The 13,187-nt window shown below is 42.8% G+C and overlaps 1 protein-coding gene across 6 annotated transcripts in view; it reads right to left on the bottom strand.

Annotated features, from left to right (window-relative positions):
• SYN3 (synapsin III) overlaps positions 1–13,187 on the bottom strand; it is a 509,993-nt gene that overhangs the window by 420,211 nt on the left and 76,595 nt on the right. The window lies entirely within an intron of this gene.

The following is a 13,187-nucleotide window of genomic DNA, read 5'->3' as shown; positions in this document are numbered from 1 at the left end:
TCTCTACAAAATATTTTTAAAAAATTAGCCAGGTGTCATGGTGAGCACCCATCATCCCGGCTACTCGGGATGCTGAGGTAGGAGGATGGCTTGAGCCCAGGAGGTGGAGGCTGCAGTGAGTCCTGATTGTACCACTCACTCCAGCCCTTTGAGACCCTGTCTCAAAAAACAATAAAGTAAAATAAAAAGAACCATAAACACAGACTCTGCAGTTAAACTGACTCTGAATTCCAGCTCTGCCACTTGTAAGCTGCGTGGCCTTGGGTAAGCCTCAGGTTCCTCATCTGGAGAATGGGGCAACTTATAATACCTACTCATCATAGAGTGATGATGAGGATTAAACACACTAATCCATATAAAATGCTTAGCATGTGCCTGGCACTTAGTAAGCATATGATTAGACACTGGCTATTATCATTAATCCCTTCAGAGTCCAGGCTGTACAGCTGTCATCTGCCTCACGCACCACCAGTGGAAACTCTCATGTCACCCTCTAAAACCTCATGAGATGAGGGGGCCAAGACTGGACCAAGACAGGTCCAGTGTAGGTTGAATTCTATCTTAAAGTAAACAGTGCCTTAGAACTACTAAAATCACGTGGGATATTAAAGATAGACATTGCAGGGCACGTAAATCATTCTCTGATATCAGCCTCCCAGCTCCTTCCTGAGGGACTAGAAAATCTGCCCAGACTGTGTATGATCCAAGGGAAGCAATTCCAATGTGTAAGTCCTGTTTATATGTCAGCCCACTCCCCTCCTCAGGAGACTACTTCGAGTGGGCTGGGAGATTCCTCAGACAAGCTAATAGATTAGTTTCCAGTTTAGCATAACAGCCAGACAGATTTTTGCAGTGAAGTCATCCAAGTCAATTAAAAGGCATTTTTCCCTGCTGTGAGTTCAGAAGTCCCTTTGGTTCATTCCAGTTTTCTGGGATGTTTTATAATAGGTTCCACCCTAGGTTAATTAATAACCCTTGATTCCCACTGAAATGCAAAGGCTCAAATCCAGTGTGTAAGCACATCAGGGCAGAGGCTGCTGGCAGGGCTGGGGTGAGCCCAGTGGGGATTCCTCTCATCAGGGAGTGGGCCAGACCCCAAATGATGGCGATAACAGCAGAGCTGGCAGAAAATGTAAAGTAGCCATGCAAAAGCTGAAGGCCAAGCTGGAGAAGTGGTATAACCAGGGGCAGTAGAGCATGGGGAGGGAGATCATCAACAGATGAAAGAATCACAAGGCTGGGGATTAGGCACATTGGGAGCAAGTGGAAATGTGCAACGTGAAATAGGTCAGTCCAAGTGGCTGGACTAAGGTGGTGAACAAGAGGAAGTTGGCAATGGCTCGCTTTCAAGAAATGCCAACTCAAACACATCATGTGGGTCTGATTCCATCCTCTCTGTCTTAAGGAAAATAGGTCATCTCTTCTCTTCTAGTTTCAAATGCGAATTACAGGTATGAGAATGGCTCAAGGGGCAAAGGGACACAGTGGGGAGGATGTACATGCATTCACTTAACACTTATGAAGTCCCTTCTATGTGCCTCATACCCAAGCACTGTATTCAAGGATAAGGTATCTTCTGCACCAAATCCAGAGCTGAGTTTTTCTGCCTCCAGTCTCAAGCCACCATTCCTATCCAGCAAATCTTCTAAGACCACTGTTAGCCTGTGCATTCTAAAATGAAACCACAATCATAGCACTCCATGGCTTAAAAGGTCCAGTACATACATACTGCCTCTAAGACATAATTCTTAGTTGCATGCCTTGCACTAATAGCCCACCCTGAATAGACTGCCCTCCAACTTCTTTGTCAGCTTCGTCTCCCACCACCCCTTCTCATATACCCCATACCCTGGTCATTTGCCCTGTATGTGACAAGCTGAGACTTGAGTCATGCTCTTTAGCTAGAAGGCCCAATACACACATTTACCTACTCACCCTCATCTAATTCTTGTCCCGAAACCCAGTTACACATCAGCTTCTCTGTGAGGTATTTCCTAAGAACATCCCAAGGCTAGACAAATCTTTACAACAGCCCTCATCACAACACATTATGGCCACTGCCTTCGATGTCCATCTTCTCACCAGATAAAGAACTCTTTGAGTGTGGAGGGCTTTGTCATTAGGACAAAGTACAGAGCAGGTACTCAGTGAGTGTTTCTTGAATGAAGGAACAGGTTCAGATAAGACAAGCTCTGTTAGTTTTGTTTGTTATACCTCCTTCAAGAAATTAAAGGGCTTACTGAGTTCTTCAGAATGTCTACTTAGTTTCCACTGGAGTCTCATTTATCAATGGCACTAAGAAGGGCCAGTGCTGATGCTGATGAAGTGGTATGGCAGTGAGGAAAGGTGAATTTCCAAACACGGCAGCTAAAGGCTAAGGAACTCTGAGCTGGGTTTCCCAGTGTAAGAGGATGGACTCCCTTTGACTCCCATCCCTTCTTCCTTCTCATCTCCATTGCAGGTGCTGAATAGTGCCACCAAACCAGGATGCTGTACTCTCCTCTAAAGGATCATGCAGTGGGCAACGCAGCCCCTGTTGTGTTTAGAATCAGTGGGGCTCATTCAGCCTTGGTCTTGGCATTCTCCAGCCCTCATTGCTTGGGACTAATGGCTTCTTGAAAGGGAAAAACAAAAGATGGCATGGGCAAGGGGAGAAATGTAGTATGAGAAGTGGTGACCTGGGAGATGAAAGCTAGTGTTCGCCACACTTTGGACTCCAACAATAATTTCATGTGTGTGCTAAGTCACTTCTCCTCTTTAAACTTTTCAGTGGTTAAACAAGGGAGTTGCATTAGATAATCTCCTAGGACACTCCTTGGCTCTATCCTTCTATGACTATGTTACACCTTCAACTCACTCACACATTCACTCAACAAACATTCATCGTATTTTTCTTCAGGTCCGGAATCTGTGCTATCTACTATCAAAGAGAAGTTAGAAATGTATGGCAGGTGCCAACTGGGTGCTGTATATTAATGGAAAATTAATAATTGAACATACACATAAATAATCAAAACATACATATAAGCATGAGCTTTTTATATTTTTTTATCCCACAGACTGCACTGCAGACTTCTTTAGTGCATGGATTATATCCTATTTCTGAATGATTCAAGCAACTGAAGCCTAGAAATTACTCAGCATATGTGTTCGGTGACATGAGGCTGAGCATAAAAATAGTTCTAACGTTTATTAAGCACTTTCTATATGCTAGGCTCTGCTTCAAATGCTTCATACAGTCTTACCGAAACTTATTTCTTCATACAGTAACTTATTTCAGTCTCACCACAATTATATGGGCATTTATTATTTTACATGAAGAAACTGAGGCACGGGACAGTTAAATTACCTCCTCAAGGTTACTTGGGAAGTAGCAGAGCCACGATTCAAACCTAGATGGTCTGGATTCAGAGTCTGAGCTATTATATTTCAAAGCCCGAGCTAAGCTAGGCATGGTGGCTCACACCTACAATCCCAACACTTTGGAAGGCCAAGACAGGAGGATCACTCGAGCCTAGAAATTCAAGATCAGCCTAGGCAACATAGCAAGACCCTGTCTCTATGTTTTTTTTTTTTTTTTAAAGATAAAGACAGACAGCTATGTTTAAAGACAATAATGAACATCAACCCTTGGGGGAAAACAAAGAAAAAATAGAATTGTTAACAGAGGAACTGCGCAAGAATACGCCAGAAACATGAAATGATGAGTAAGAACCATTGGGATTAATCAGAAAAAGAGGAATATTTTGCTGGGAAAATATCTTTTATGAATTTGTAATTTACTCAGTAAATCAAAAGAGTGGAGTGAGACAGGAAGAGACTGTGGGATACATACTCAAGCTAAGAGGGAAAAGGCAAAAAGCTTTGTAAGCCAAATTCATGACCAATATATATTCTGATAGATGTACTTTGGCTAAGAACTAGGACCTTGGAGTCAGCCAGACCTGGGTTCAAACCCCAGCTTCACTGCAGTCTTACTAGCTGTGTCATGTACCTGGGCAATTTATTTAAGGGCCCCAGTAACAGGCAACAGGCATACTGTGTGGATTGAATGAGTTATTATTACATGGAAAATACTTAACGTGGCACCCAGCAAACAGTAAATGTTCAATAAAAGTTTGCTACCATCATCCATCATCAATGTTACTGTTTCTCCATTTTCTGTAGACTTCTTAAGTTGAGCCTAACAGTAGATCCAGGAAGCTGATAAACCTACATTAATCAATGCCATGGTTAAGAAGGGAAACACTTGCTCCTCTAATGAGTTATGTTTCAGCTAATGGGCCCTAGTATTCCACCTGCTTTTTTTTTTTATCCCCCCAGCTGGTTCTTAGATTTGAAAAGAAAAAGGCCTCCATGGAGACCTGCACACTTTTAAAAATAACACAAAACAGAATGTCTGAGGTCAGGGTAAGCCAAGCCAAACAAATAAATCTTGCAGGATTGTGTTAACAAAACAAGGTTTAGTGGATCAGAGTGGTTAGAGTTCTGTCTGACTCAGTCCTGCAAAGAAACACCAAGCTCTGGTGAATTTCAAACACGAGGAGGTCAAATAGGAAGATCAAATTATGGAGCACTTCAGAGTTCAACATCCATTCCTGGGCTGTAACCAGGAGAGTATTCTGTGCAGGATGGACTCCAGAACTCACAGGTCACATACAGTCCTAGAAATCAAGACCACAAAATTCTATATGACCTTAATGGAAAATAATTTTGCAATATCTATCAAAATTATAAATATGTTATATCAGGTTGGGTTCTCTGGAAAGCAGACCCTGGGATGTATATTATCCTGGGGGAGGTTTATTTAAGGAATTCTCTAGAAGCTCCATCACTGGAAGGGGTAAAAAAAAAAAGAAAGGAAGCAGGACTGTGAGAAGTTGGGCAACACAGAAGTCTCAGCAGAGGTCCCCAGCAAATCTTCAAGAAGCTCTGAAGCTGGATAGCCCTTCAGAGTTATCCCAAACTGGGGTGATGGGGACAGGCATTTCTTATAGTCTTTGACGGCCAGTCATTGGATATAACTGGCACCGGGAAGGAGATGTGATCTTGGGAGAGGCAGCTCTCCTCACCTGAGGCACTTTCAAGAGGGAATGACAGATGAAGGCTACTTTCTGGTAGCAATTCCAGCAGCTGGAAGAAAAGTTCTTCATACAGCATCCACTACCTGCAATGTTTTGGAACAAGTTATCCTATTGCTAGAAGTGAATCCTACAGATTCACTAATAAATGCTTGAAATCACATAAGTTTAGCATTATCTGTAATCATAAAATTATGGAAAACAAAATATGGTGTATCCACATGACAGACCGCACGCCATCATTAACAAGAATGAGGCAGGTCTGCATATACTCTCATGGAATAAATGCCAAGAAATATTAAGTAGAAAAGGAGGGTGCAGAGGAGTCTGGGTAAGTAGAAAGGCATGTGTAGATGTTGAGCAGCCAAAGGGGTGGACTGTGCCAGTCACTGTCTACTGCCATGCATCCTTCCATATTCTCTCCTGCGCTATGGGAGCTGAAAACCTAAAATTTGCATTTTGTCACATGATTTCAGCTCATTTGTACCAATGGGAGCCATGCAGGAATTGAAGCTAGGAAGAAGGCAGCAACCATTCTGCTTCTGGTAGTAGTTACAGAAGTTTCACCAACAGCTACAGGAGTTTGAACAGGTGGTGGCAATTCTTGCAGCCTCAGTGAGAGCACAGGTTTAGCCAGGTATGGTAGCACACACCTGTAATCCCAGCACTTTTGGAGGCCCAGACAGGAGGACTGCTTGAGCCCAGGAGTTCATAACCAGCATAGGCAACACAGTGAGACCTTATCTCTACAAAAATTAAAAAAAGGAAAAAAAAAAAAAAGCTGGGCTTGTTGGTGCAAACCTGTGGTCCAAGCTACTTGGGAGGCTGAAGTGGGAGGATCACTTGAGCCCAGGAGTTCGAGACTACAGTAAACCATGATCACACTATTGCACTACAGCCTGGGTAAGAGAGGGGGACTCTGTCTCAAAAACTAAACTAACCAAAACAACAATAACAACAACAGAAAGAGTGCAGGCTCCTGATTCCTTGGTGACAATAGTGGCAGTGACAGTGAATGTAGTACTGTTGTGCCTCTGGGTAAAATGATTTCCCCTTTTGATCCATTTGTAATCAATCCTCCTTATTAAATTCCCCTCTGAAGTACATAGCATGGTTGATGTTTTTCTAACCAACTACCTTTTTTGAAAAGCATATATGTGTATTTGCTCATTTCACTTAAAACTTCTCTGGAAAGTTGCCCAAGAAACTAGTGATAGTTAACTACATGGAAGAGAACTAGATTGGTGGGGGTAATCTTTTTATCACATACTATCGTGTAGCTTTTCAATTTTTAACCATTTGAATATACTACTTTTACCACCCTCCCAAAAGAAAAAGATTAATAAAGGTTATCTCCTATTAAGCACATTAATTTCCGTGAAATATTCCCCAAGTCAGCCATCCAGTTTCTGCTACAGTGGTGCCCTACCTACCAAAGGGGCATGGCCCATTCCTCATTAGTTAGCACTACTTAACAGTTTCTGTATATACCAAGTTGAAATCTATCTTCCTGTAGGATTGCACCAATAGACTGAACTCCAACCCCAGTGAAACAATAGAGGGTGGTGCTCAGCACAGAAACCTCTTCAAGAGTTCAGATTCCTCTTCAGTCACCCATTTCTGCTGCACGTTTAACAATTCTGAGCCTAGCTTCCTCATCTGCAGAAAGGGACAAAGTACTCATCTTTTTTTTGTTTTTGTTTTTGTTTTTGTTTTTGAGATGGAGTTTTGCTCTTGTCACACCCAGCTTGGAGTGCAATGGTACAATCTTGGCTCACTGCAACCTCCGCCTACCAGGTTCAAGCAATTCTTGTGCCTCAGCTTCCTGAGTAGCTGGGATTACAGGTGCATACCACCATGCCTAGCTAAGAGAAGAGGTTTTGCCATGTTGGCCAGCTGGCCTTGAACTCCTCAGGTGATACACCTGCCTTGGCCTCCCAAAGTGCTGGGATTACAGGAATGAGCCACCACGCCCAGCCCGAAGTATCCACCTTAAAGAGGCATTGTGAGGTTGAAATAAGATTATGCATGTCAAGTGCTTTAACCAATACTTTTGGTTATTGTCCTTGATATTTATAACACTGGAAGAAAAACCTAGTGGATAAGAAGATGACCCTGAAGTCAGACTGGCTGGGTTCAAAAACAGACCCATGCCACCTATTATCTGGGCAACCTTAGGCAAGCCACAAGCCACTTACTCTCTCTGAGTCTCAGTTTCTGAAAGACGGAGGTTGTAACAGTACATACTTCAGCCATAAAATGCATTTAGCTTTATCTCATAAGGACTTAACAAATGGTAACTTACTTTATCAACCATACTTGCTCAAGTGGTAGATTTTTGTAAAGAGTAGACTGGGACCTATCAGAGACCTTTCTTCCTCTGGACTAAACATCTCTAGTTCCTTAAACAGGTCCTCTTTCCTCATTGGCCTTAGTTTCTCTTACTCCAATCCCTTTTCAGAAGGCATTCCAGGTTGCTGCAACCTCCTTCCAGTGTGACACTCAACTGCATCTCTTATTAGAGTATCTCACTAGCAGTGTGAGTGTGTATGTGTGTGTGTGTGTGCATGTGTGTAAGAAGGGGTGTATGAAGAACTATCACTTTCCTGCATTCTAACTGCTGTGCCTTGATAGTGCAGCCTGAAGTGGCATCAGGTTTTGGGGGAGTAGCAATCTCAACCGTAATTTATTGAGCACCTAATACATGTGCCAGAAAAAATGCTTAGCATATTATATTAACTCATTTTTTCACACAATAACTCTAGGGAATAAAATTTATTATCTTCATTTTCAGGTGAGGACATTGATTTAGAGATGTTTTAAGTAAAAGCACAGCTAAAATACGACTGAGCTGAGATTCCATCTTCAGTCTATCTTACTCTGGGGCCATGATCTTAACGCCTACACCACCTTTCCTCCCACACATATTAAGCTGTGCAAAACTCAAATGGTAGGTCTTTTTGGTTTTTCTCATGTGATGTTTATAAGCTGGGTCTCCCCAATCCTGCTCCTTCACAGCTCAGCCCATCAGCTTAAAGTCGTCAGTCATCTTTCTTCAGTTTTTGTAGAGATGGAGTCCCACAAGGTTGCCTAGGCTTGTCATGAACTCCTGGGCTCAAGCAATCCTCCCTGGGTCTCCCAAAGTGCTGGGATTATACAGGCGTGAGCTGCAGCAACCAGCCCAAACTGCACTCACTCTCACTGAGGCTGCAGGAACTGCCACCACCTACTCTACTTTATATTGTATTCCTATTCAATTTGATCACATCAAATTCAATCCGGCATATTCTCTCTCCTATCTAGTGTAAAGTCATTAGCAAATGTAATTTGAGTCACTTAATAGTGACTTAAATTAAGTCACTATTAAGAAGGAGAATAAAGCCAAGGACAAAGTCTTTCAGCAAGCCATTAGATTTCTCCCAAGGTGAATTTATTTCTATCAAGTAACCATTTCCTAATAAGGATGATGTTCAACCTGTTACCAATTGACCAAACTGAATTAACATCCAACCTCCACTTCTCTACCTTGTTGACCACTGTTTCTTGAACTATCACATGGTCTTTATGGTCAATATCTACAGCTAAAGACCATTCTAAGAAAGGTTGTCCCAGAAAGAGTTGAGGGTTGAAGGCTGAAGTGCGTATGAGGAAATGTAAATACGGGGTCTGAAGTGTTTAAAATTTTAAAGTTTTAAGGGGAATAGCTCACCTTTCCATTCTGAAGACATTTATGTTCAATATATAAAAAGCAGAAGATAAACAGAACTCCCAACAGCAGCTTCCCTGGACAGCATCCCAACCTCAACCCAATCCAACATTACACAATGACAGGTACTCAAAGGAGCAAATAGTATTCATATGTAAATCCATCGCTTGTCCAGCTTTCTTCATTGGATTGGGAGTTGCACAAGAGCATGGTTTATACCTTCCCTTGCCTTTTTCTCCATCTGCTAGAGCAAGGCATTAGTGTTCTTTCTGCCTTGGTACCTGCATTAAAGAGGAAAGACTGGCCACGGTGATTTCAGTCTTTTATTTTAAAAGTTAGAGACTGAGGCTCTACCCTACTAAGTCCTAGTCCACTGATGGCCCAGAACTGTGAGTCTATTTAATATTAATCCATTCATCAACCTCATTGCTTGATCCCACAGAGGGGTGACTTGTGCCTGTGGAGAAAAAGACCCTTTGCCTCAAATATAAACAGAGGAGAGTTTGACATGCCAACCATCCTGGCCTGATCCTCTCAGATCCTACTAGCATACTGCTGTGAGGCCCCCGCAGAGCCAGTAAGGCATTGTGGGTAACAGAATGCAAAATGATGCTGTCCCCCAACGGGCCTCCCCAGGGTTTCTTGATTCCTGGCTCCGTAAAAGCTGAGGCAAGCAGTTTTTAGATTTGGGGGAAGAGGACTGAGAGAAGGGGCGGAGGCTTCCTCTAGGCCAACCACAACTAACTCATTCGCTCTGTCCAACAAAACCCAGACAGTGCAATTATCTGGTTAATTTGGCCCTTGGTTGGGAAACAGGCTCTCAAAATGTGAAGCCAGCTCAGACTAAACAGTGGCTTTCATCTTGAGACTTTTCCCAAGGGCTAAAGGATGCACGTGAGATTCCTGGGGGGTTGCTTGTGTGTCCCACCCATTGATACAGATGGGTAAAGACAAGTGATTCTGATTCCAAGATGGAATTGGAAAGGTATGTCTGCTGGGGAAAAATGCCCAAATGACCTGCTAATTGGTTTCCTGGCTAATTCACCTTCTGCCTTTCACAGAGGGGCATGGCTGGAAATCAGAACAACTCTAAATTAGCCAAGGTTTTTCAGTGTGATTGTAGCTCTCATAGACTGGCTGAGGGTCCCCAGAGCCCCTGGGGGAGTTATTCTTAGAGAAATTCCCTGATGGTCCTGCTCATAGATTTTGTACCTTACAAGGTAGGCCAATGGCATTGCTGAGATAAAATGGGAAAATTAAAACATGCCCCTGGGGGTTCCACAAATGGGATGAGGCAGGGTGAGCTCAGCTGGCAACCAAGCATTTACCAGATGGTTTATGAAAAACCCAGATTTGTGAGGGGAGATTAAGAAGTGCTGACTTATTGCCCTTGGAAACTGACAAGCAGCCTGAAATCTGTGGAATCTGTCAGTTATTCATTCAGCAAATATTTCCTTCAATTCTCTTTTGTGCCAGGCCCAGTGCTACTTAGGGTAAGATCCAGACAGTCATGGTCTCTACCCTCATGCAAATCATCCCACCCAAAATGTATGGGTAAAAATTCAGATAAGGGTCAGGAAGGAAAAGTTGAGGAACTATGAAAGGGAATAACCAGGTTACCTCATTTAAATTTGGAAAAGGCTCAGAAGGAATCTTTGAGGAAAGGATTTTAAAGCTAACATTTCAAAGGACCGAATCTGCTTTCTTAAGAAGATCACTCTAGCTTTGATATGAAGAATATATTGGAGATGGGTGGAAAACATGGCATTGTGAGGCTGTTGATGAGGAAGACTGGACAAGAGTTTTGGGTGGTCCAGCCAAGTATCTAGGTAATGGGGATTAAGGGAGAAGTGGAAGGTAGGAAATATCAGATGCAGAGTCAGGAGGATCCAGTCATTGAATGGGTGAAGTGATACAGGGAGAGGGACACGTCTGGGAGCTGCTGGTGCAGGTTTCTGGCTAAGGTGGAAAGTAGATGGTCACACTCTTCACTGAGAGAGGGAATTAGGGGGAATTAGGGAATTAGGAGGAGTAGGATGGGCGCAGGGGAAGATGATGTGTCCTGTTTTGGAGAACCACACCACACTCCCTGTCACTCAATACCCTGTACTTCTGGTCTCCTTATCTTTGCTCACACTGCCTCCTCTATTCACACCCTCTTCACACCACTATCTCCACTTGTTGACATCCTTCCATCCTTTGATCTATTTCAAACACCACTCCCTTCTCAAGGCCACATTTGAGTCTTTCAGTTGACTGTGACCTCTGCTGCTTGGAGCGCCAAGTTTGGACCTGTAAGAATCCCAGCTTTGCTGCATGTGACTTGTCTGGGCAATTTATTTAAGCTTTCTGGGCCCCAGTTTCCTCAGCAACAGGCTACTGTGTGGATTGAATGAGTTGTTGCATGGAAAACACTTAATGTGGCACCTGGCAAAATAGTAAATGTTCAATAAAAGTTTGAGACTATCATCAATGTTATTGTTCTGTAGGCCAGGTGGGGTGGCTCATGCCTGTAATCCCAGCACTTTGGGAGGCCAAGGCGGGCAGACCATTTGAGGCAGATCAGGCTAGAGTTTGAAACCAGCCTGACCTATACAGTGAAACTTCATCTGTACTAAAAATACCAAAAAAAAAAAAAAAAAAAATTAGCCAGGCATGGTGGCACATGCCTGTAATCCCAGCTACACAGGAGGCTGAGGCAGAAGAATCACTTAAACTCAGGTGGCGGAGGTTGCAGATCACTCCACTGCACTCCAGCCTGAGCAACAGAGTAAGACTTCATCTCAAAAAAAAAAAAAAAAAAAAAGAAAGAAAAAAAAAAAAGAAAGAAAGAAAAGACAAGACTTAGCTTATCTCCTCTGCTAGACCACAGGCATTTGGGGACTGGGCCTCTGCTTCTATATACTAGTTCTCCACATAGTAGCTGTCTAGCATAGTAGACTTTTGACAAATATTTGCAAAATGAACAAAAATAACCTGCTCCTTGCCATGGAAGGAAAACCAGTAGACACTGGGTTGACTTGAAAGCCACAGTATCATATTGAAATTCAAAGTGTAGGTGTTTTACTATTAAGCCAACTCAGTTTGATGCTTAGAAGATCTTTCTGTTTCTCTGACACACTAAGTTCAAAAAGTACAGGGAGAAGAACAGTCACATCCCCCATCTTAAAATTGTATTTTGAAATCATTTTTACAGCAAACACTTTGTCTATATTATTTACTGTTTGCCTTTGATGAGGAGAAGAAGCAGGAAGAGGAGGAGAGAAGGAAGAGGAGGAGGAGGAAGATAATGATGCTAATGATAAATGGGTAACATTTACTAAGTGCCCGGTATGTGCCAGGTACTGTTGAGTGCCCTGTTCATGGACTAACCCATTTGATCCTCACAGTACCCTATGAACACAGGCTGATGCTATTATTAACCTAGTTGGAAAGATGAAGAAATCAAGCTGGAGAGAGCATAAGTATTACTCAACCAAGGTCACAAAGTTAATAAGGGGTAGTGTTGGGATTCAAACCTAGAGTATGGCTCATGAGCCCATGCTCAAATGTGCTCTCCTAAGGCTGAGCACAGTGTTTGACAGAGAGGAGATTCTCACTGAATGAATAGGAGAAAGCTTTGATCTGGACCCAGGAGACCACACCTTCTACTCTTGATTCTGCCACTGCCTCCCTACACAGTCCTAAACAAATCCCTGTTTCTTTTCATATAAAATGGGGGACCTAGATATTGATATTAATAGCAACAGTAGCCAGGCATTGTGGCTCACATCTGTAATCCCAGCACTTTGGGAGGCCTAGGCAGGCAGATGACTTGAGATTAGGAGATCGAGACCATTTTGGCCAACATGGTGAAACTCCATCTCTACTAAAAATACAAAAATTAGCTGGGCTTGGTGGCATGTATCTGTAATCCCAGGTACCCAGAAGGCTGAGACAGAAGAATCACCTGAACCAGGGAGTCGGAGGTTGTAGTGAGCCGAGATCATGCCACTGCACTACAGCTTGGCAACAGAGCAAAACTTCATCTCAAAAAAAAGAAACAAAGAAAGAAATAGCAAGAGATAGTATTTGTGGTTCTGATGCCTTCTGAGGTTTTAAATAATTAAATAATTTAATCCCCACAATGATATGGAAATTGAAGCAGAGAGAGATTAAGTCATCTGTCTAAAAGCTAGAAAATGAGAGAGGCAGGTTCAAGGCCCTTCATTATGTTCCTAAACTATGCTCTCTAGCCCCAGTGGCTGCAAGGAGATGCCCCTGGGGCCACAAGGAACAGTATGAAACAGACAGACATTGGGCTTCACCTACCCATTTTCATCAGAGCAGCTTTACACGTCTCTCTTTTGTAGAATGAGTTCCTGTTTGACATTTCCTTTAAAGAAAGGGTCTCTGCTAAT

Source organism: Saimiri boliviensis, chromosome 21, assembly GCF_048565385.1.
Source record: "Saimiri boliviensis isolate mSaiBol1 chromosome 21, mSaiBol1.pri, whole genome shotgun sequence".
NCBI classification, from domain to species: domain Eukaryota; kingdom Metazoa; phylum Chordata; class Mammalia; order Primates; family Cebidae; genus Saimiri; species Saimiri boliviensis.
The sequence above is the reverse complement of the archived record's forward strand: the minus strand, read 5'-3'. Positions and strand labels throughout refer to the sequence as shown.